This window comes from Eschrichtius robustus, chromosome 19 (genome assembly GCF_028021215.1).
Source record: "Eschrichtius robustus isolate mEscRob2 chromosome 19, mEscRob2.pri, whole genome shotgun sequence".
Taxonomy (NCBI): domain Eukaryota; kingdom Metazoa; phylum Chordata; class Mammalia; order Artiodactyla; family Eschrichtiidae; genus Eschrichtius; species Eschrichtius robustus.
The window spans coordinates 21,830,782-21,851,633 of record NC_090842.1 but is presented as its reverse complement, the minus strand read 5'-3'; the positions used below and the strand labels follow the sequence as shown (position 1 = coordinate 21,851,633).

Here is a 20,852-nt window from a genome sequence, read left to right as displayed (position 1 = left end):
CTTCCAATGGGAGGTGAACTCTAGAGGCGAGAGGGATCACTGGGATGCAAGGGTTTCAACTTGTTTGCAAACATCCCTCACTCGACTTTGCCTGAAATAACTTGGAAAAAGAGGGATTTGAGATGGGAAGACAGAGGGCTGTAAAGGAGACGACAGGGCAGATGGAGATTTTTTTCACAAGAATTTGGGTAAAAGAGGAAATGATGAAATATACTGTGGCCTTGGCTTTCTGTCCACTAGGGAGGGAGAGTGGAGACATTCAGGGGGCTGACCAAGTCACTTCACAGTGGCCTGCCATGTACCAGAGAAAGCCAGATCGCCCAGACTGAGGAAGGCTCACTGCTATAGCTAAGAAGCTCCGTTTTGGATTTGAAGTATTAATTCAACTTCCTTCTTCTCGAGTCACTTACCAGTTGTGAGGCCTCAGGCAAATTAGTCAATCTTTCTCACACTCTGTTTTCTCATTTGAAAAATGGACATAAAATGCTCCCCAGCCCAGGCAAAGTGGTGGGAATTAAATGATACAAAGACAGCATCCCTACATGTCTGACACATAGTAGACATCTTCCTCTTTTTGCTTTTTTCCTCTCCAATCCTGGATCCATGAACGATGTATCTTCTAAATAGAAGAATTCAGCCCCCACCTTAATCTTGGAAACCTGAGCTCACATCCTCACTTACCTGGGATCCACACATTACAGAAAGCACCCAGTGCCAGCCTCCTGTCTACGTCATCACATGGCCCAGCCTGAGCCAGAAGCACCCGCAGTTAGAAACCCTGATGAAGGCTCATGGAAAGCAAGAGAAGATGATAGCTGTTTCTATTGTTGTTGTTTTGCAATGGGCTGTTTTCCCTGAGAAGCCAGTAAGCATACCTTAACACCAACCTGCACTTTTTTTGGTTCACCTGTGATCATTTCTTATAGTTCATAGATTTTCAACAGAAGAACCGTTGAACCCCGGGGCCCCAGAGTCAAGCTCCTCCCCCTAACCTCAGTTTACAAATAAGAAAGCTGAAGCTTAGAAAAGAGGCAAAACTTGGTCAGGCTAACTCTGTTGGAGGGAGTATTATTCAGACAGAAGTATCTTCGCAGACTGGCTTCCTTACAGGGCTAAGATGAGTGGAAGCCTCCAGCCACGGCCAAACAAGGCCACTGTTCCTGCCAGCGTGCAGAGCTGGGCATTTACAACTGTGGCAATCCCTAGCTGTCTCCTGGAGGTATGCAAGCAAATGTCATTATCAGTGATTCTAAGGAGGAGAATAAACATGTATTGAGTTATTACTGTGTGCTGGGAACCGTGCTAAGTATTTTACATGCATTGTCTCATTTGATCCTTGCAACAGTCCTGTGAGTACAAATGATGCCCAGCACAAAGATGTCCATGTATTAATTCCCAGAACCTATAAATGTATTAAACTGTAAGGCAAAGAGGACTTTGTGAATGTGGTTTAATTAAGGGTCTTGAAATGGGCAGATTATTCTGGATTATTCAGGTGGAGTCAGTGTAATCACAGGGTCCTTATAAAAGGGAGGCAGGAGGGACAGAGAGAGAGAGAATGGATGAGAGAAGCAGAGGATGAGGTGATGAACTTTGAAGGCAAAAGAAGAGGCCATGAGCCGAGGAACCCAGGAGACACCTAGAATGTGAAGAAGACAAGTAATAAGATTCTCCCCTAGGACCTCCAGAAGGAACACAGCCCTATGGATAACTTGATTTTAGCCCATGGGGCCCATTTTAGGCTGCTGATTTCCACAGCTGTAAGATAATAAAGTTGTGTTGTTTTAAAGCCACTAGGTTTGTGGCAGTTTGTTACAGCAGCAGCAGGAAACTAATACGCCCATTTAACAGATGAGAAAGCAGAAACTTAACGAGGTTAAAGCACTCAGCAGAAGTCACACGTAGCGGTTCACAAGGAAGCTGAGATGATGCACAGAGGGGGACGCCGTGGCCCCTTCTCCTCTGTGCTGAGCTACATCGCGCTGGGCAAGGAGAAGGAAAGTACAGTTTCACAATGTAAAACATGCAAGTCCTTCTTCAACCCTGGGAGACAGTCAAGACGGTCACTGCTTCCTGCTCCATTAAAAACAAAAACAAAAAACACGAGCACAAGAGAGAGTTACTGTTCTGTTCAAAGTCACAGTTAGAGGAAGACCCGAAATTCCAACCCAGGTCATTTTGTGTGACACCACTCCCGCCCCGTGCACTGTGCTTCTTCTGTATTTTGTGGGACACTTTAGTTGGCACCACCCTTCTGCAAAGAGGGGCACCCTGTTCATGGGAACCAGCACGTGGCGCCAGCAGAGCCCAGGGAGGCCGTGCCTGTTGCCATGTTCACAGGCTAACACTCAGGCCAGCTCGAGGGGAAGCCGGCCCTCCAGGGCAAACCTGCATGCCTGTGCTGTGCAAACCTGGCTGTGACCTGGTTTCCGTCATTCACTGCGAACTTCTGTCTACAGGAACCTGAATTTGGAAACACCTGGATATTTAGAATTGTGTAGACTCAGGCATTGCCATCACCACCACCCTGAGCCCTGTTCAGGAAGCCTTCTCTATGTGACAGGCATTGTTCTAAGTGCATTAGAGGTAATAGCTCCGTCAACGGTCACAAAATCCCTATAGACACTGATTATTGGGCAATTACAATAATCACCCCACTGTTGACCACATTCGGCAAATTAGCAAAGAGGAGCACAGAGCAGTCACTTTCCAGCAAGAAACAAGATTAGAACCTGGCCATTCCCACCCCTGAGTCAGGCCACTAGTCCAGACCCTTCAATGAGGGGAAAAAAGCAAACACTCTGAAATAGGCAGGGATATATTTCAGGAAGTATTAATCTTCTATTATTACTTTTTTATTCATTTAACTTCTTTAAAAGCTAAGAAAGTTGTAATGAAATTGGGAAAGAGGATGTCTGCTGCTTGAGAAAGACTCCCATTTCCTAAATCTCAGCTCCTTTTTACTCTACAAAGATCTACTTTTATTTACGCTTCCTGAACGCAGCCAAACAGTGGGGACTGCCGGGATTTGGGCTCTGGCGGGAGATCGCAAACAGAGCTTCTGTTTTGATCTCACTGCTTAGGTTAATGCATCGTGATTCCTCCACAGGCTGTTTCCCAGGATGCTGTTATTTCACTGTCTGCTGGGGAAGAAAATGTCCCCGTGAAAATAAATGAAATGCAGCAGTATTTACAAATCCTGAGTCAGATTTCCATCCTGTCCAACAGGATGAGAATTTGACCCATTATTTACGCTAGTAAGCTGAGAATGACATCAAAAGCTCTCTTATGAACTGCAGGGGAGATAATGATTTAAGTGACTTTAATCTAGACGTGTGCTTTACAATAGAAATGTGTATCTGCTCCTTCTACAGAGGAGAAGAGAAACAGCATTGACTTCTATATTTAACGGACAGGACACCCAATTCCAAGCCTTGTTTCTAAATATCCATGGATTCCACATCTCTGTGGTTTCACTTAGAAATTCTGCTTGCCCTGGAGAAATAGGATGCATATAAAGGTCCAGGGAGAGACAGAGCCCTAAGTGGAGGTGGAAACACCCTGAATGCCTGAAGAAGAGAATTCAGCGTTCTTTATGCAGCCTGGAAAGCAGATGTGATCTCCTTTCTCCCGGTCCTCCTTTTCTCCTAAGACACACCCCACCTCCACAGATGCAGGCACACTCATACTGATCACTCGTCACAGGGGTACCGTAAGAACAAATGAGAGAAAAAAGAGGCGAGGGTGCTCTACAGAGGGAAGTCACTGTCACTGTTGTCATTCGTGTTATTGTTATATTCCAGGGTCTGTTTTTTCTGGGCACCAGGAGCGTGGTATGGGAAGCATCTAAGTGCTGGAGCCAAGAAGGGCTAGAGGTGAAGACTCAGCCCCACTATTCACTGTGGCTTCATGGGCAAAGCAGGAGCTGATCTGACCCTTCACTTCCTCATCTGTAAAATGGGTATGAGCTTCCTTCCTATCAATGTCAGTCTGTCCCATCCCGTTTTTCTATTGGAACTAAGCTCAACTCCCTGAACAAGATTTACTGTAATTTAGCACTTAAAAAAAATAACAGCTTTCTTGAGATATAATTCACATAAAGTCCACCCTTTTAAAGTGTACAATTCCATGTTTTCAGTAAATCTGCAAAGTTGTACATTAATCCACTGCTATCTAATTCTAGAACATTTCACCAATTCCCCAAATCAAAATCATAGCCATTAGCAGCTACTATATTTAGAGTACAGTTTACTAATCAACATCCTATTCTTCTTCAAGGTCTAAGAAATCTTCTCCAAAGTCCACACTGAATTACTCCTGAACTTACAGTCAGCACCAAAGTGTCAGGCATTTGATCTACACCCCTCTGGGGCTTCCAGATTGACAGCTGAAATCTCCCCAGCCTTCCCAAATAGATGGTACGTTCTTGGAGTGCAAAGGCCGTGTTGCCTGCATTTTCTTTCCCCCGGCACCTCAGCTCAGGGCTGAACACACAAGTTGGCGCTCAGTAAATGCCTGGCTCCTGACCGACTGGCCAATCACCACTCCTTCCGAAGACCAGCACGTTTGTCATCTGTCTGCTTCTCTGAATGCCAGTGCCTCCACAAGCTGTCATGTTCCATGATTATTCTCCCCAAAGCATGTGCTGTTAATTTTTCATCTTAATGAACTGTCCAGTCGAGTTTAGCAACGGGAATAGTGATAGAGGCACAGTAAAAATGGCTTATGTCCTGCTATTGTCAGAAGCCTTCTCCCCACAACACTGGCACATAATTGGAATAAAATATCTCAATGGCTACAAACATCATTTGTCAAGAATAAAGTGGGGTAAGTGCTATTTCAAAAATTCATACTCATGGGCTTTATAAACACGGATTATTGGAACGTTCCTCCAATTGATATCTGCTCAAGCATTTAAGTGCATGGCTATTATTCTCTGTGTTTGCTTGAGTGAAACCTCTTTGGGTACCAAGCTACATGTCAGCCCCAATTTTCCAGAGTATTACAGATGCACGTTCTTTCCCGGTGGGATTAGGGTCAGGCAAGCCAGAGCAGGCCCGAAAGGCCTGTGTTAATGCTCAGATGCACACGCGGGAAAGCCATGATGCAGCTGTTGGCATCCCCAGAGTGGAGTGCTCCGGGAACCGATGCCACTCCAATGTGAATGGTGGCCCAGGAGGAACTCAGAGCGAGAGCGAGAGCAAGAGAGGAGGGAGAAAATGAGGAATAGAGAGAGAGGCGTCTGAAAATTCTGAGCAACCCAGCAGCACGGAGAAGCTCACGCTCCAGCCCTCGGCCACACACAATTTTCTAAGACAGGCAACCGACCATCATATTCCTGTCGACCCATAAGAGAAACATTCAAGAATTAGGTGTTGATTTAGTCATTCATTCAAGAAATATTTACTGAGCTACTACTAGTGTGGACCACATTGCTCTGGATGTTGAGAATATAGGGGTGGGCAAGGCAGACCATGTCTCTGAACCTCGAGGGGCTTAGACTCTCATGGGGGAAACAGATAATAAAAAAGTAAACCATGAAAGGGAATAGACATGATATTCACACATTATGATGACTCCTGTGAAGGATAAGACAGAATGATGACATACCGAATAACCACGTGGTGGGTGTGCCTTTACAGGTTGTGACATCAGGAAAGGCCTTAAATAATGGAGAGCCAGGCATGTGAAGGGACCGAGACTGAGGGAACAGAAAGTGCCAAGCCCCTGAGGCCTCTCCATTAGGTAGAAGTATTGTGCCTGAGGTCCACAATACCTTTACGGGCTCACAGGAAAGTTTCAGTTTCTTTTAAGGTCAGAAGGAAAATTGACCTTTGAGGGTAAAGATTATATTCATCTTCATACCAAAGCAGCCATAAAATATAACATTTAATTCTTTTAATAGAAAAAGGAGCTCATAAAGGCAAAGATGCCCAGGGCCCATGAAGACATATCAAGACCCCCAAGGAACCAAGGCACTCAGGAGTCAGGAACCTGGAAGAGAGGATCCTTCTCAGCATCTTCAGACAAATGGACACTGAGAAGGAAAACTGATGCAAGAGGATGGAGTGTTAAGCATCATGAAGCACAGGGACCCTCAGCAATATGGTATGGATGGGGAGTTAACTGGGAGGGTGGAATAGGGGCTTCAAGAGATGAGAGGGGGTGGGGACTGGATCATGTCAGTCTTAGGAGCCAGGCGGAGGGACCTGCAATTTATCCTGTGAAAGACCGCAAACTTCTGAAGCTTGGAGTTTTAGACTGAAGGAACTTGATACAATTTAGACTTTAGAAGAATCTATCCTGCTGCAGCTCGGCGGAGGAGGACTCGGGAAGAGATCAGGGAGCCGGATGTGCTCCCATGAACCTGGTCACCAGCGACCCTGGCCCTTCCCGTGTGAGCGCAGGCTGCTCCCTGCCACTGTGCGGTCCAGCGCAAACCCTGGACAAGAATGCAACTACACAAGCGACAAGGGCTTTTTCTTTGCCCAAAGCATGATGCAAGTGGTTTAGGGGTATTGAGTAACAATGCTCCTAGGTCCATTTTTCAAGTGGAAATTCTGAAAAGAGAATGGGAATGTTGAGAGGTCTAAAATATCATCTGTTATGGACAGAAATGTGATACTTAAGGGAACTTGCTAGATTTTCATTTAGAGAGGTTCCTTCTAGCTCTTGCAGGTATGTGGCCAAACTTTTAAACATTTGTTTTCTTTAAGAAAAAAAAAAAGTATAAGAACTGTTGCTATGGAAACCTAACATCATTTCAAATGGTGCTTAGATTCTAAAATTCAGAGCCTCTTGAAACGATGAACTCACTGGCCCCTCCACAATTTTTCTAAAGCCTTCAAATGGAGGCATTTGCCAGGTGTCTGGCTGCAGCCTTCTAGATTCTCAGCAGACACGGTTAATGGGTGGCTGATTTTAATATATCTTGTTACCCTTCCTTCTTTGCTGTCTCAAACTGCTTTGAGCTCTGCATGCCCCACAGGGCACAGGGTAATTTGGGTTAGTAGCCTCTGGAGGAAATGGTGAGTCTCTGTCTTGGAAATCACATGGGGCTGGGAGGCTGATGGGCAATGGCCTGATTTTGTCCTGAAACATTCTGGGAGCAGCTGAACCTTCCTGATGGGCCCAACTGAAGAAAACAGGTAGACTTAGAAGGGGGTCAGGGGAGCCCCCTTCACTGGCATTATGAGTTCCATGAGAACAGGAACTGCAGTAATCTTAGTCACAGGTGAATGTGCGGATTTAGCACAGTGTAAGCAGTCAGTAAATGTGTTTGATACATGAATAAATCAATTACTGAATGGCCAGGAAGTCATTCCCTGGTGATTCCACCTGACCCCTCTCAGGTTCACCTACTTTCTTCAGCCCAGATATGTTTTATCACCCCATAGACACTGAGCACCCAGCCTGCAAAGAGCACGCATAGGCCTTGGCACAAAGCATGAAAGAATGTCACGGTGTCTTTCAGGAATTATTTGATGAGTGAATGAGTGAATGAATGAATACCTGAAAACAATCCTCCTGGGCCCAGAGCACTTGACGGCAAAACCATATCACACTGTCTTCTTGGGTTACTTCCTGCCTGTCACTGTACTCAAAGTCCCTCTCACGTTGAGAACAAACTATTCCTTGCCATGTAATGCACGGAGGAAATGCACAGATAAACGAGCAGTGTTCAAGTGCTTTGATCTTTAAAAGGAGGGAACCCTACACCAGCCTTTGAGATGCCGTGTAGACTCTGACAAGCAGAACAGAAAAGTCACACTATCTACGTGGCTGGTTGCCGGAAATGAAGTGAGTAGATTTCAGCGGGACTGTCTGTTCCCATCCTGGACCACTGGGTCCAGAAGGCAAGTGTGCAGAGAGCGTGATCACCTGCCTGAGACTCCCCTACTTGATGAGACAGCGGAAGATCCTTTCTCAAAGATGAGCATCAAGTGGGTAGCAAGTGGCCCAAAGAGGGGCCCCTCCTGCCATCTCCATCCTGGGGGTACATTTGCTGCTTCTGGCATCTCAGGGAAACTGACAAAGAGAGGAACGTATTCTTGGTTTCAAGTACATCTTGGTTATCTTGCTAAGTAAGTGCTGGGGAGAGAGAAGAAGCTCACCTAAGTGTCTGGGTAACTGACGTCCAAGCTGTACCTCGATTAGGCATTATGTTCACACAGCTGTTGCATGGAACATGGGGAAAATGATTTAAAAAAATCAGTGACTCAAGATGAAGGGTTTATAAGAATTAATTTTACTATTTTTGCAGCTTTTCTGTAGGTTTGAAATGTTTTAAAATTTAAAGAAAGCTTAAAGTCAGAGAACAAGCAACAAAAACAAGGGGGGAAACTTAATAAAGTTTTCTTTTTAAAATCAAGGTGTAGAACAGTGTACATACGAGTGTTTACAGTTGGATACCACCTACGTATACAAACATGGAAGAAGCGAGTACATGGGTGTGTGGTTGTAGCGTCGTAGCTGCCTGGAAGCTCTCTGGAGGGTCACGTAGAAAACTGAAAATAGTAGTTGCCTCCAGGGAAGGAAACTGACAGACTAGAAGATAGGGATTGAAGGGTACTTAATTTTCTGTAGACCTTGTAACTGTCTTACCTATTTACATAAACAAACAAACAGACCACCTACTCATGAATATTTTGGCTCAAGAACTTCTGCACTTTTCTCTTTGCTTGAAAAATCCTTCCTGATTGTCTCCTGGTAAATTCTGACTCATACGTCACATCGAAACCCAAAGGTCACCTCCTCACTGAAGCCTTCCCCGATTTTCTCTATCAGAGTCAGTCCCTCTGTGCTCCTACGAACCCATGGAGCTGTCTCTAAGAAACTCTAAGCCATGGTTATTTACTGCTGACCTGGCTCCATCACAAGAAGGGGTGCTCTTTAAAGACATGACTTTGGTACAACTGCCGTGTTGATTCATGTGCATTTCGTTTATTGTTGTATCGGCACCTAGTCCAAGGCCTAAAATAGGAATGGCTCTCAAGAGATGATTGATGATTTTCCTGTCCCCATGGGTTACCTCTCACTCAGTGCCTACATTCAGCAGCACACTGCTGCGTTAGCCAGCAGCACCTAGGTCTGTCTCCTTTATAACCCACATGGAGATTTATGATATGACCACCAAAAGAATTGTAATATAACCACCATCCAACTTGGTTAAGACCAGAAGGCAAGACACCAAAGAACTGGAAGAGACACGCTGGAGACACTACGGTACTGTACTGGGGCGTGGAGGCCCCGGCCCTACACATGGCTCATCGCTTGGCCCTCAGGAAGTTCATCCACCTCTCTGAACCTCCGTGTCCTCATCAGAAAAGAATCAGGACAACGGCACATACCAAAGCGTTGCTGACGTCAAACAAGACAATGAACATAACACACGTAGCACAGCGTCTGCACATGGGCGTTGCATCGAACATCAGCTCTCACTGTCCTGATCAGGAGGGTCTGTGCACTTTGTTCACCATTCCTTAAATAAAGCAAGATCAGAGAACCATGGCTTCGGTTGAAGTTTGTCCTTTAGTACCGATTCTGGCAAAGGTGGGATATTTACATTACCTGGCACATGAGAGCTTCCTGTATCCCTTAGTTGATTGCATTAGTGACAGTCACACTGTACACACTGAAGATCTGCAGAGGAGTCAGCAAGTGAACTGAGTGTCTGTTTATGATTCTCAGGGCACCAGCTACAGACAGATACTTGGCCTCTTTCTCCACAGTGGCCTATATCTAAAAATAGGAAATGTGCTTTCACAGACAGACCCAGCAGGCAGAGGGGGTTAGGAGGCAGGCTGCCGACATTTCACACTGTCAGGGACAATGCAGAGCCTGGTGGCTGCTCCAGCACAGGTGAGCTGCCCCCCCAAGGGGCTTTTTGGGATTGATTTTTATACAAATGTTTATGCAAATGAAAGATAATTGGGTGGCCTGTGATGAGCAGCCCCTGCTGATTATCAGTCAGGAGGGTCTCAACGTGTGTACACTTGTCATGAGTATAACAGCAAATACTTTTCGCTTCAAGACATTCGAATCTGTGCCCCAATGCCCTACTAAAAGCTCAGTGAGGTAGCAGGGCCAGGAAGCTCTGTCCTGTAGCTACTCAGGTCATTCCTCTCCTGCTCTGAGGAGGTGCCTAAGTAAGAAAAATGTACCAGGAATGGAAGTTCAAGTGGATTTCCCTAGAAGTCAGCCAGAGAGTTGATCCCTAAGTCCAAACCACTTCACAGCCATTTGTGAAAAGTCTTTCTCTCTACCTCCCATCACCCTCTCTTTCCTTCCCACTAGGATTCTGAGTGCTTTATACAGAGCTCCTTGACTGTAAGCTCCTTGAAGAAAGGGAAAGAGCCTTTCATCCCTGCCTGTATCCTGGCACATCACAGGCACTTGTTCAAGAAACACTGCCATCCTGAATGGATTGGGGATCAAGAATCTGAGTCTTGAGCCAAAGTTGTAGGTAAGTTTCATTTTGCTCTTCCAAAACCTTATAGTATGATCCAAGTCCTTCCCTCCCTCTAGGAAAAAAAAAAAAATCCTATGTCTAAAACAAGAAGATTATCCTGAAAGATCAAAGGACTGTTCCATCTGTACCATGCTGTGTTTTTTTAAGGGTGCTACAAACATTAGAATAGTTTACCTTCCTCTCTTTGGAATAAAAGCTATGCAGAACTCTTCAAAACAGGCTGTTCTTAATTTATAAGTGGAAAAAAAAAAAACCTAAACGATTTCCTAGAAGAGAAATTAAATTGAAGTACTTTCTATTTAACTTCTGACTCTGTTTCATTGATACCTCATTCTAATTGTCCCTATTACCAAGAAAAAAAGGAAATGTCAGCCGCAAGTCCTACTGAAGAATTCAAAGGTCGGATGAAATGAAGAGACCCATTTGGCTTGGCAGAAATGAGATGATCATCATTCACAGGCATTTCCAGAGGAGGGATGCGTTTCCTCTGCTGAGCCAGGCTTCAGAGCAAATGAGTGCAAAATATGCTAATGTGAGAGGAGCTGGCCACATAATTTCCAAGTCATATTGGTACATTTGCAGGAAAGCGTGGCTCTGCCTTCACTAAGAGTGTTTTCATTCATTGGTTTATTCCCATGACAAACGTTGACCAGAACGTGGGAGAAAGAGTTGGGGGGGCTCCCCAAATTGAAATTTTGTCCCAGAACAAACCCACATTAAAATATGGGTGTAAAACACCTGGAAAATCACCAAAGATTTACACGCCCCAGTCACAGGGGCTGACCATCTAAGTAAAAATAGCTTGTGTGGGCTGCAGGAAAAGTCTTAAGCCTTACGTGGAGGAAATGTTTTTTGTCCATAATGGACCAGATTAATTCTGGGGAAGACAAAAGAAAGGAGTAGTCAAAGATAAAAGCTCTAGCTAAAGTCAGACCTCCAAGGATAAAAACGTCCAAGGATAAAAGTATGGCAATATGGCCATAGGCAAGTTACTTATCTTTTCTAAAACTCGGTTTTCTCATTTGTAATATCTTGGATATTAATAGAATCTATCACAGTAGGTTTTTGCAAGGATTAAGGGAGGTGATACCTTTAAAGACCTTATGTGCCTGACATATCGTAAGTACTCAGTACCTGTTAGCTGTCAACATTGTGACTTTTCTCTCTGTGGTAACATCAGCTCCCCTTCTTCATCTTCTATTCAAACTATACTTAAAGTCTCTATTCATACATTTAGTAAATATTTATTGAGAACCTACTTTGCGCCAGATACAGTGCTTGCAACTGGGAGCCTGGTGGTTCCAAAATGAGGCCAATCCTCAAGAACCTTCAGGTCTAGCTGGGAAGACTGACAACTAAACAGGCAATTACAACCCAATGTGGGAATCACAGTAATTGGTGTAATCTCGATGACTAAAGCCTAGGAGACACCCAAAGCCCAGGCTTCAGGGATCAGAAAGAACTCCTTAGAGATAGTGAGGTCCAAGTGAAGGTATAAAATGAGTAAAACTTAGCTTGTGAAGAGAGGGAGATTACTGGGCTTTGGGGAAATAAAGGTTGTGCCTTATAGTAGATCCTAGAGTGGACGTGTCCAGTGAGGGCTTGGTGTGCAGAGAGCAGCTGAGAGTGACTCTGGGCAACAGAACAGTGGCCCCATCAACGAAGGGTCCTAGAAGCCCGAGAAGGAGTTCAGATCTGTAACATCGAAAGCGATTAAGTAGCAAAGTAACATAATTTCTGGATTTAGGGACACTGTTCAGGCTATGTATGAAAGATGGATCATGCTGGAGCTGACGGGGGGAGAAGTAACACTGGAGGCAAAAAGATCTGTTAGGTGGCAACTGCGGCAAAATCTTGGAGAAAGGGGATCTGGCTTGCATTTGGATGGTGGCAGTGGGGATAGAGAAAAATAAAAATGTTTCAGAGATAGTCAGAGAGTAAATCAACAGGAATCAATTGTTATTGGAGGTAGGGGTTGGGAGGCATATGGGATCCCTCCCATGTTTTGGATGTGAGTGAATTTTGGTGCTATGGCTGAAATGTGGCACACAGGACAAGGTAAAGCTTTAGAGGAGAAAATCATGACTTGTATTTGGCCCCTGCATTTAAGGCACTTGGTGGACACACACGTGGAGATGAGCCACCGACACGTGGAAGGATGGGTCTAGGACACTAAAGTGTGGAAAGTCATGCTGGTAGAATTAATTCTTAAATTTTTATTTGACTATTTGGACATCCTATAAAATATAGCTCCAGTTACCACTGAGCAGATAAAGGAGGTAAATACATTCATAGAATCCTAAGACTTAAGGACTGTTAGAGACTCTGGATCCAACCACCCTGTGGCCCAGAGAAGAGCTCCTTAACCTAGGGGCACACAGACAATGAACGGCAGAGCCAGGGCTTGGAACTGAAGTCATCCTCCTGCCTTATGATCTAGTGCTCTGTCTTTTGAGATCTAAAAGGTTCAGCCTCCTAGCGATCTCTTTTTCTTGTGGGATGTAAGCCACCTTGTACATATTTAGAGAATTCTTTTCAAAAGAAGAAAAGGGGATAAAAAAACAACATGTCGGTTGCCTTAGTCAGTCTATCCAGCCGAGCTCTTGCTAAGGAATTATAACCCCCTTTAGTTCCTTCTTTCTCCTCTGAACCTTCTATAGTCAAAAAAAACCCCAAAACAAAAAACTACCATCATCCTTGTACGGGAACATAATAGGTGCTCCATAGAGATAACCCAATAACAACAGTGAATAATCACATTCCTCAAAGCCCAGGCCTACTTCCCTGTCAAATTCTACTCTGGATTTGTGAAAGTTCAAACCACAGCAGGTTTGTGTGATGGGCCTGGAAGCCATCATTTCCATCTCCACAAATATAGTTACATTTGAAACACTCAGTAACGCTGGTCCATCTTACCTTCTTCACCCATTGGATACTTGCTGCCAATTTCTATAACGCAAAACTCCACCCATCTGATTGGTCATTCAACAAATGGCAACAGGAATGATCGTCAGGAGGCCACTGAGCCGAATATACAGTGATTTCTGCAAAAAGTGAAAGGATCGTTAGTAACCTAGAGGTGACATGAATCAATAAAGTGATACACTACTAGACACTGGGGGTACACAGTTGCATAGGACACACTTTTCTCAGACAATAACAGTCCAGGTGTAGAAAGATGTAAACAAATTATCACAATTGTGTGCAAAGTGGGAAAAACTTGTCATGGATTTAGAGGTACCCACAGGATGGTTTGATGAACCATTTGTGCATCTGGAACTTTGATAACAAAGATAAAAGCAGTCATACATCCAACTTCTTATAATATGCTACATACTTTACACGCATCTGCACTAGCACTAACAACAAACCTGTAGGGGAGACAGGAAGTCTTAGAGCCGGTTGCTGATAGAATCCACATTTTACTGGCGTCCAAAGCAAGTTCCTTCCCTCCTAAAGGGAGAAGCACTGTTCTGGTGCTGTCGAATCCTCATAGAATGACAGACTCAAGGGCAAAGAGTGACAGTGGTGGCAGTTGTGATAGGAGATGTCATCCCCATGCTGGCAAAGCAGAGCACTGGGCTGACAGAGCTGCAATTCTTTGTCAAGGCGACATTCCTCTCCGCCCCCCTCCTGCTCTGCACCACATTCTGGAGTTTCTGTGTGGGGCTGTGTTCTGCCTGGATTCGGGTCTGATTCATCTTCACGTCTCCTGAAGTGTCTAACACGTTTCCTAGCCCAGAGCAGCTGTTCAATGTATATTTGCTGAACGAATGAAGAGAGGAATATGGAGTGTCTGAACAGCTGTCGTCTTCCAAAACCGAGGCACTGAACCAAGGAAGGTGCGGCTGGCATAGCGTCCCTGACACAACAGCATAAAGGAGTTCTTGAATGTCCTTCCTCTCCAGAACTTCTACCTTCTAGGATCAACTCGGGCTGCATTAAGGGCTTAAATAGCTTCTTACTTTGACTTTGTTATCCTTCATTTTTCCTAAATCCACTTTTCCTTGCTTCGTCTTGGTTCCACCTAACAGCTCCTCACACACAATGCTGTCTCCAAAACAAACAAGGACAACAACAACATGTGAAAAACCCTCTGGTGAAGGGCTGAGGATGAACTGTACATCTACTGAAATCTGTTCATGGCTCCTTGATTTGGTGACTGTATCAAGAACAGGAAAACTGTCCTAAGGTGTGCTATTTCCAGGATGTCAAAGATAGAGTAGCAGATGCACATGGAGTCATAAAAAGATGCACATGGAGTCACAGGGGGCAGTTCATTCAGCACATAACTGATGAGGAAGGACCCAACTTGCAACCACATTGTAGCCAGTTTCCAGCAACCCTCCCCCAATGAATCACACGCCCAGACATTCATGCCCTTATGTGGTCCCCTTCCATGTGACTCTGAGTTGCCTCTGGGTAACCAATGCAACACTGCAAAAGTGATACTATATGATTTCAGAAGCTGAGTCATAAAAACCTGGTAACCTGTCTTGTGTTCTTGGAAAGCTTGCTCTGGGAGAAGTCAGCTGCCATGTCTGAAGTCTGAATGCTCTAGACCTCCATGCTGTGAGGAAGCTCCAGCTAGCCATGTGGAGAAGCTGCACAGAGAGCGAGAGATAAGCCCAGCCATCTCTAGCTGTTCCAGGCATCCAAGCTGAAGAGCCAGATGGTAAGTCCAGGTGCCATCTTGGACATCCAACCCACTCAAACCTTCATGTGACTCCAGCCATCTGACTACACAGCATGAGAGCCCAAGTAACAACTGCCCAGAAGAGTTCACTCAACTCAACTGTAAGAGGTAATGATAAATAGTTGTTATAAGACACTAAATTTGGGGGTGGAATGTTACCCAGAAATGGATAAATAGGAGACCATAAACAGGGATGGAACCGGCATTTACTGCAGTCCTTACCAATGTATTCTCTTTAAATGCATATATCCACTCTGGGTATCATGAACTCATCAGGGTATCTCACCCCACCACTCAAAAAGGTCAAACTCTTGCCCGAGGTGTACAGCCCATAACACCCAAGGTGGGATCAGAATCCAGCAGTGCAGACTTCATAGCCTGTGTTTCTTCTCTGGTCTCCAATCAGTTCATGATACAGCCATTGTGCTTTTAAAAGTTTACTTCTCAAATCTATAAAAACGAATTGAACTCCCACTTGACCTTGCATTCTTTACCTCCCTGCAAAATATCCCCTTTAAAACTCCTTTCACCAAAAGCTTGCACTGACAATTAAGAGCCTTGGAAGGAAAGCAAAAATAAATGGGTGAATTGTCTATGAATTCTGATCACTGCAAACATTTGAGAAAGAGGGGCTTTGGGTTCTGTGGACAATGTCTGTAGTATATGATTATACCATCTTTCTTAGAAAAAAATGAACAGAAGAAGTCTAAGTTGTTTTTGTGCTTTTAACAGAATTGATGGGAAAAAAAGAGTTCATTAGGTTTGAGAGGGCTGGGCAGGTATAGTGCAGGTGTTCTCTTTCTGCATTGGTGTTCTTGGTTGGAATGTTCATTTTCCCTCTCCCCCCAGCCCTGCCCCACATCTAATGACTCCTCCAAGGCCTGGAATCATGTGGTCCCTTTTGAGACAGAAAAATACAACGCAGCCCTGCTGCACCCACTCCTACCTATTCTCAGGGCATCTTCCCTTCATTTCCCAAGGCTTGCATGCCATCACGGGCCCTCTTCAAGTACAGGAACCACTGCTCTCTACCAGCCCCTTCCATTGCTGTGCTCAGCTACCCATAGTACTGAACCTTTTGGAGGCGCAGACACTCCATGCCACATATTAGTTCAGAGACTGAGAAATCAGGAAAAGGAACACCATGAAGTAAAAGGTGTAAAATGGGATGGAGAAAATACTTGGCAAGCATATCAAAATCAAGGAGGAAACTCAGGGACAGATGGGGATGTGATTGTGGCAAATTTCTTTTGCTGAGCTCTGATTGTCTTGAAGACTCAGTACATGCAGAGCCACATCCTTCCCTTTGACTCACGAGTCATGCTGCCATCCCTCTCTTAGGATTTCTGCTCCAAATCAAATACCCTGGCTTACAGCTCTCCATGTGTGGGTCTTCCTCTGGAACGTGGGCTCAGCCCAGCCAGGCGTGTGCCAGGATCATTGTCAACAGCACTCCAGCAACAAAAACACCAACATATAGTGCTGTGGGGGAGGATAAGGGCTGAAAGTATATGTGAATTAGATTAAAATAGTCCCCACCCCACTTACTCCATCAGTGCATGCTTCAGGATCCTCAGGCCGCTAACTGTGTATATAGGTATGACACAGGGGTGATGGGGATAAAAGGGAAAGAATTGCCATCGAGTGGAGCAGGGTAGCCCAAGGAGAGAGTGACAGCTCCATTTTACAGGTGAAAAAAACTGAGGCTAAGTGGTAAATACCCAAATTCATAGAGCAAGGAAGCAGCAGACCAAATCACTAAAAAATCTACTCCTTTCCTGCCAGCTTTAAGAACCCACAACGAGACCTACTTCCCCGGGTAAATTATGCCCGTTTCTCTAGGATGTGATAACATAATTTCTACTTTTTGGTATAACAACACAACGGGGAATTTGAGATATTTTGGTATGGAGCTGAGTAATACAAACTATGATTAAATACATTACTATTAAACAATAAAATATCAGGTTTTTGAAACTTTTATTGGGCAAAGAAGTCAAGCAAAGGCCATATAATTTTCTGTTGGTCTAGAAACATCAAGTTGTTTTGTTGATATTGCTGTGTGTTTTTCTTGCTCTGCAGACAGGAGAAGGGGCACAGGCAGTAGAGCCTGGGTTCCCTGCAAATGGGGGCTTCTTCCTGTTATGGGTGTCACATGTTCCTGACATTGTTGAAGGGATGAATAAACCCAATTAAATACTCACCACTGGGTGTTTTTCTTTCCTGTTATCGCCCAACTTCCAAAACCATATGGTGAAGCATATTTTGTAAGATAAATTTGTAGATTACGATTAAAAAAAAAAATGAGGGAAGAAGCTATTAAGTGTGAGGGGACAGGACTTAAAATCCAGGCTTTGCCTCTTCCAAGCTAATTTGACTTGGCAAGAACTCTTTGAGCCTCAGTTTCTTCACTATAAAATGGGGATATTAATAACTCTTTTGTAGGATTAGTGTAAAGAATAGTGATAATAAATACAATACCTCACTTAGAGTAGGCACTCAATGATTAGTAGCTGTGGTTATGAAAAGGTATAGATTGTGCTTTTTCAATTGTGCATGATTAAAAAATTAGTTTTACCTTTTATTGTATATTTGCTGTTCACAAAGCCCTATGGTAGACGGATAAGCTTTCAGATATTGATTAATAATCATATATTTGCATATATTAATATACATTCATGGAATATATAATTAATATTAATCTATAAGCATTTTTCCACACCATTCCTTTTCAGATGAGGAAACTGAGTTTTTAAAGAAGTTCAGGGATCCCTCAAAGTACAATGGCTCAGCTTAGACCTCTGCTCCCATAGGACTTTAAGGGCTGCCAGCTGCCCACAGCTCAGGGCTCCCTGCAAAATCTCGAAGGCCGGCTACTCACTGCTTGTGCAGGGATGACGCCCAGCGTCTGGCTGTAATTACGGGAAAACATCCATAAAGAGTTCCTGGGCTCCAAATGGATTTGACACAGTGGCCCTTTAAATCAAACTCTTAGCATGATTATCTTTATTTCTCTTTAGTAGTTTTTCTAAGTAAGCCATGCCTTTAGAGGCACCTAATACAAAGTGACAACCTTCGCCGTTTTCCAAAGCACCGATGGACTGGTGTAGAGAGAGTCCATTGTCACCATGGTAATTACCGCACAATACCTGATGGCCAATGGACAGTCAGGAGGCGCAGGCAGCAGCTGAATCCGGCATTGTCCGGGCCCGATAAAAAGATTAGAAGCCCTGAAAAGCCGGGGAGCGGGATCTCACAGCTCTTTTGCTGGGCCCTGAAAGGCCCATTGTGCTGTCACCATAAATTCTGGGTTCCCCGGGCACTTGACAACTGAAGCCAGTGACAATAGAATTCTTGTGTCCAACAAAACACTCCTTGTCCAGTGTCAGTCTTATCAGCCGCATTTACAAATGTCTTTCGTTGTACCCAAATAATTCCCTATTAGAAGGGCTATTGGGAGCAGAACTAAATAAATATTCACAGCCTTTGTAATATCTTTGGGAAATGAATAAACAAACAGTCATCTAGCATATGAGCAAACCTCCTGCTACTCTACATTTTATCCCTATTTCTCGCCTAAATGATGGAGTTTCGCTTTCTCCCCTTTAACATATTAACACTTGCAATACTGGGAGCTCCAGTTTTATTTGTCACCCACTACATATCCCCAATATATATAGCCTTGGTGCCTGTACGTGCATTTTTCTTTTAATTAATCTTCCCAGCAGCACTGGGCGGGGCTTGTTTTATTCCGTTCCTACCTCCTAAAAGAGAAGGGAGTTAAACCTCAGAGAAGTTAAATAACTTGCCCAAGATAACAAAGCTAATTAGCAGCAGAATGGGAATGCAAATCTAAATTTCCCATGCTCCCAAAGATCTGCCTTCCCACTTTGCCATGATGATTTCTCTACTGAATAATAAAGGAATTCAACATCAGAAAAGGGGGGAAAAGCTAAACACATCCTCTATAAAAATCTGGATAAAAAAGGAATTCAACATCAGAAAAGGGGGAAAAGCTAAACACATCCACTATAAAAATCACACACACACTTAAGTCTATTTATATTGTTATAGAACCCAGGAACACTTAGAATCGAAGGAAAATAAAAAGCCTTTCTCCAAGAGAGTATATTTTATTTTTGCCCTAAAATAGCAGCAATTTTACTTTTTATTTATTTATTTTTTTGGTGGGAGGCGGGTAAGGAGGAGGCGGCAAGCAAATAAAAATAAATATAACCCAACTTCAGGAGAATTTCTGGGATATCTACTGGGTCATTTGGAAAACTTTCAGAAAGAATTGCTGGAGTCAACAAAGCAAGTAGGGCACACACAATCACATCTGTTCTGGAACAGTATTTACCTCTGCCATAGTTTATTTAGCTTATTTGTCTCCTTGCCGTGAATGAACAAATAGCTCAACATTTGACAGTAACGCACAGGACAAGACAGAAACTTCCTTCTGGTAGGAGCCACCTACTTCTTAGAAGGACAGCAATCTTTACGTAAAGAATTCGAGAATATTTAAACTCTAAATGGTTCCCTACCAGGTCAGGAAATGCCCGCACTGGGCGACGGAGCTCACGCATTTCTCGCTTGTCTGTCCTGGCCTCACCTCCTGCCCAGGTAAGACCTGCTGTTCCCTGAGCCCGGCAGGCTAAGCACCTCTGCTCCTCCCTGCACATACTGTTCCCTCAGCTGAATTCTCCTCCCGTTCACTGTTGGTATAACTGTGCTGGAACTTTACCCTGCTCCCTGTGGTGGACTCGAGGGCTTCCAGATTCCGTCAGAACTCCGTATTACGTCTTGATTTCTCCCACGGGTAGAGTTCTTTGTTATTATGGCTGTCTGCCCCTTCCAACATTGCATTCAAGGAAGCTTTGAGCTCCTTGAAGACAGAAATCACATCTTATACTCATTTTTGTCTGGCCTGGGTCAGCCTGCTCACCCTCTAAAGGGCTTGGCCTATTGGAGAAATAGAGAAATGGTAGAGGTGAAACAGAGAACCACCATAAAACTGTATTTGTAAAATTTTGAAACACTGAAAGTCTATTGCCTTTTTATCTACTTGATGTCAAATGACAGATAAAATTCGTAATTTTTTCAAAGGGGTATAATAATATACTCACTTGGCCCATATTATTCAGCCTTGATAAAAGTAATATGGAGCTGTCCGCTTTGTTTTTTAAAATAGTTAAGATCGGTAAAATAGACTATCATTTTGTAAGCAACTGGCTATTAACAAGACTGGGTAACCAATAGGTACTTCCTGAGTGACTGACAGTAAATCCATGTGTTTGTACATGTACTGAGTTTGAAAAAGTGTGATCGATATTTCCCAAATACCTCTGATGCCAAGTGAAGCATTTAATCATCTTTGAGGACTTAAGGGCATGATTATAGTCACGTACATGTGATGCTAACTCTTTCAGCTCTTCAACACCCCCAGGAGCTGCGTGTCATGTAGACACAACTTAATCCAAACAGGTGAGATGATTTCTAACATTTACTGAGAGTTTGCAACGTGCCAGGTCCTGGGCTAAGTCCTTTCCTATAATATATAATTTAATCCTATAACAATCTGATACATCAAGTACTATGATTAGATTTCATAACTAAGAAATTGAGGCACAGAAATGTTGAATAAAGTTGCCCTCATTCACAAAGCCACTAAACGGGGAAGCCAGG

General features: G+C 43.9%; 1 protein-coding gene across 2 annotated transcripts in view; it reads right to left on the bottom strand.

The window, feature by feature from the left end:
* CDH11 (cadherin 11) overlaps positions 1-20,852 on the bottom strand; it is a 143,880-nt gene that overhangs the window by 69,427 nt on the left and 53,601 nt on the right. For both annotated transcript variants that reach the window (XM_068529016.1, XM_068529015.1), the window contains exon 2: positions 13,388-13,515. The gene's annotated coding sequence lies outside the window, so the exon portion shown is untranslated. The remainder of the gene's footprint in view (positions 1-13,387; positions 13,516-20,852) is intronic.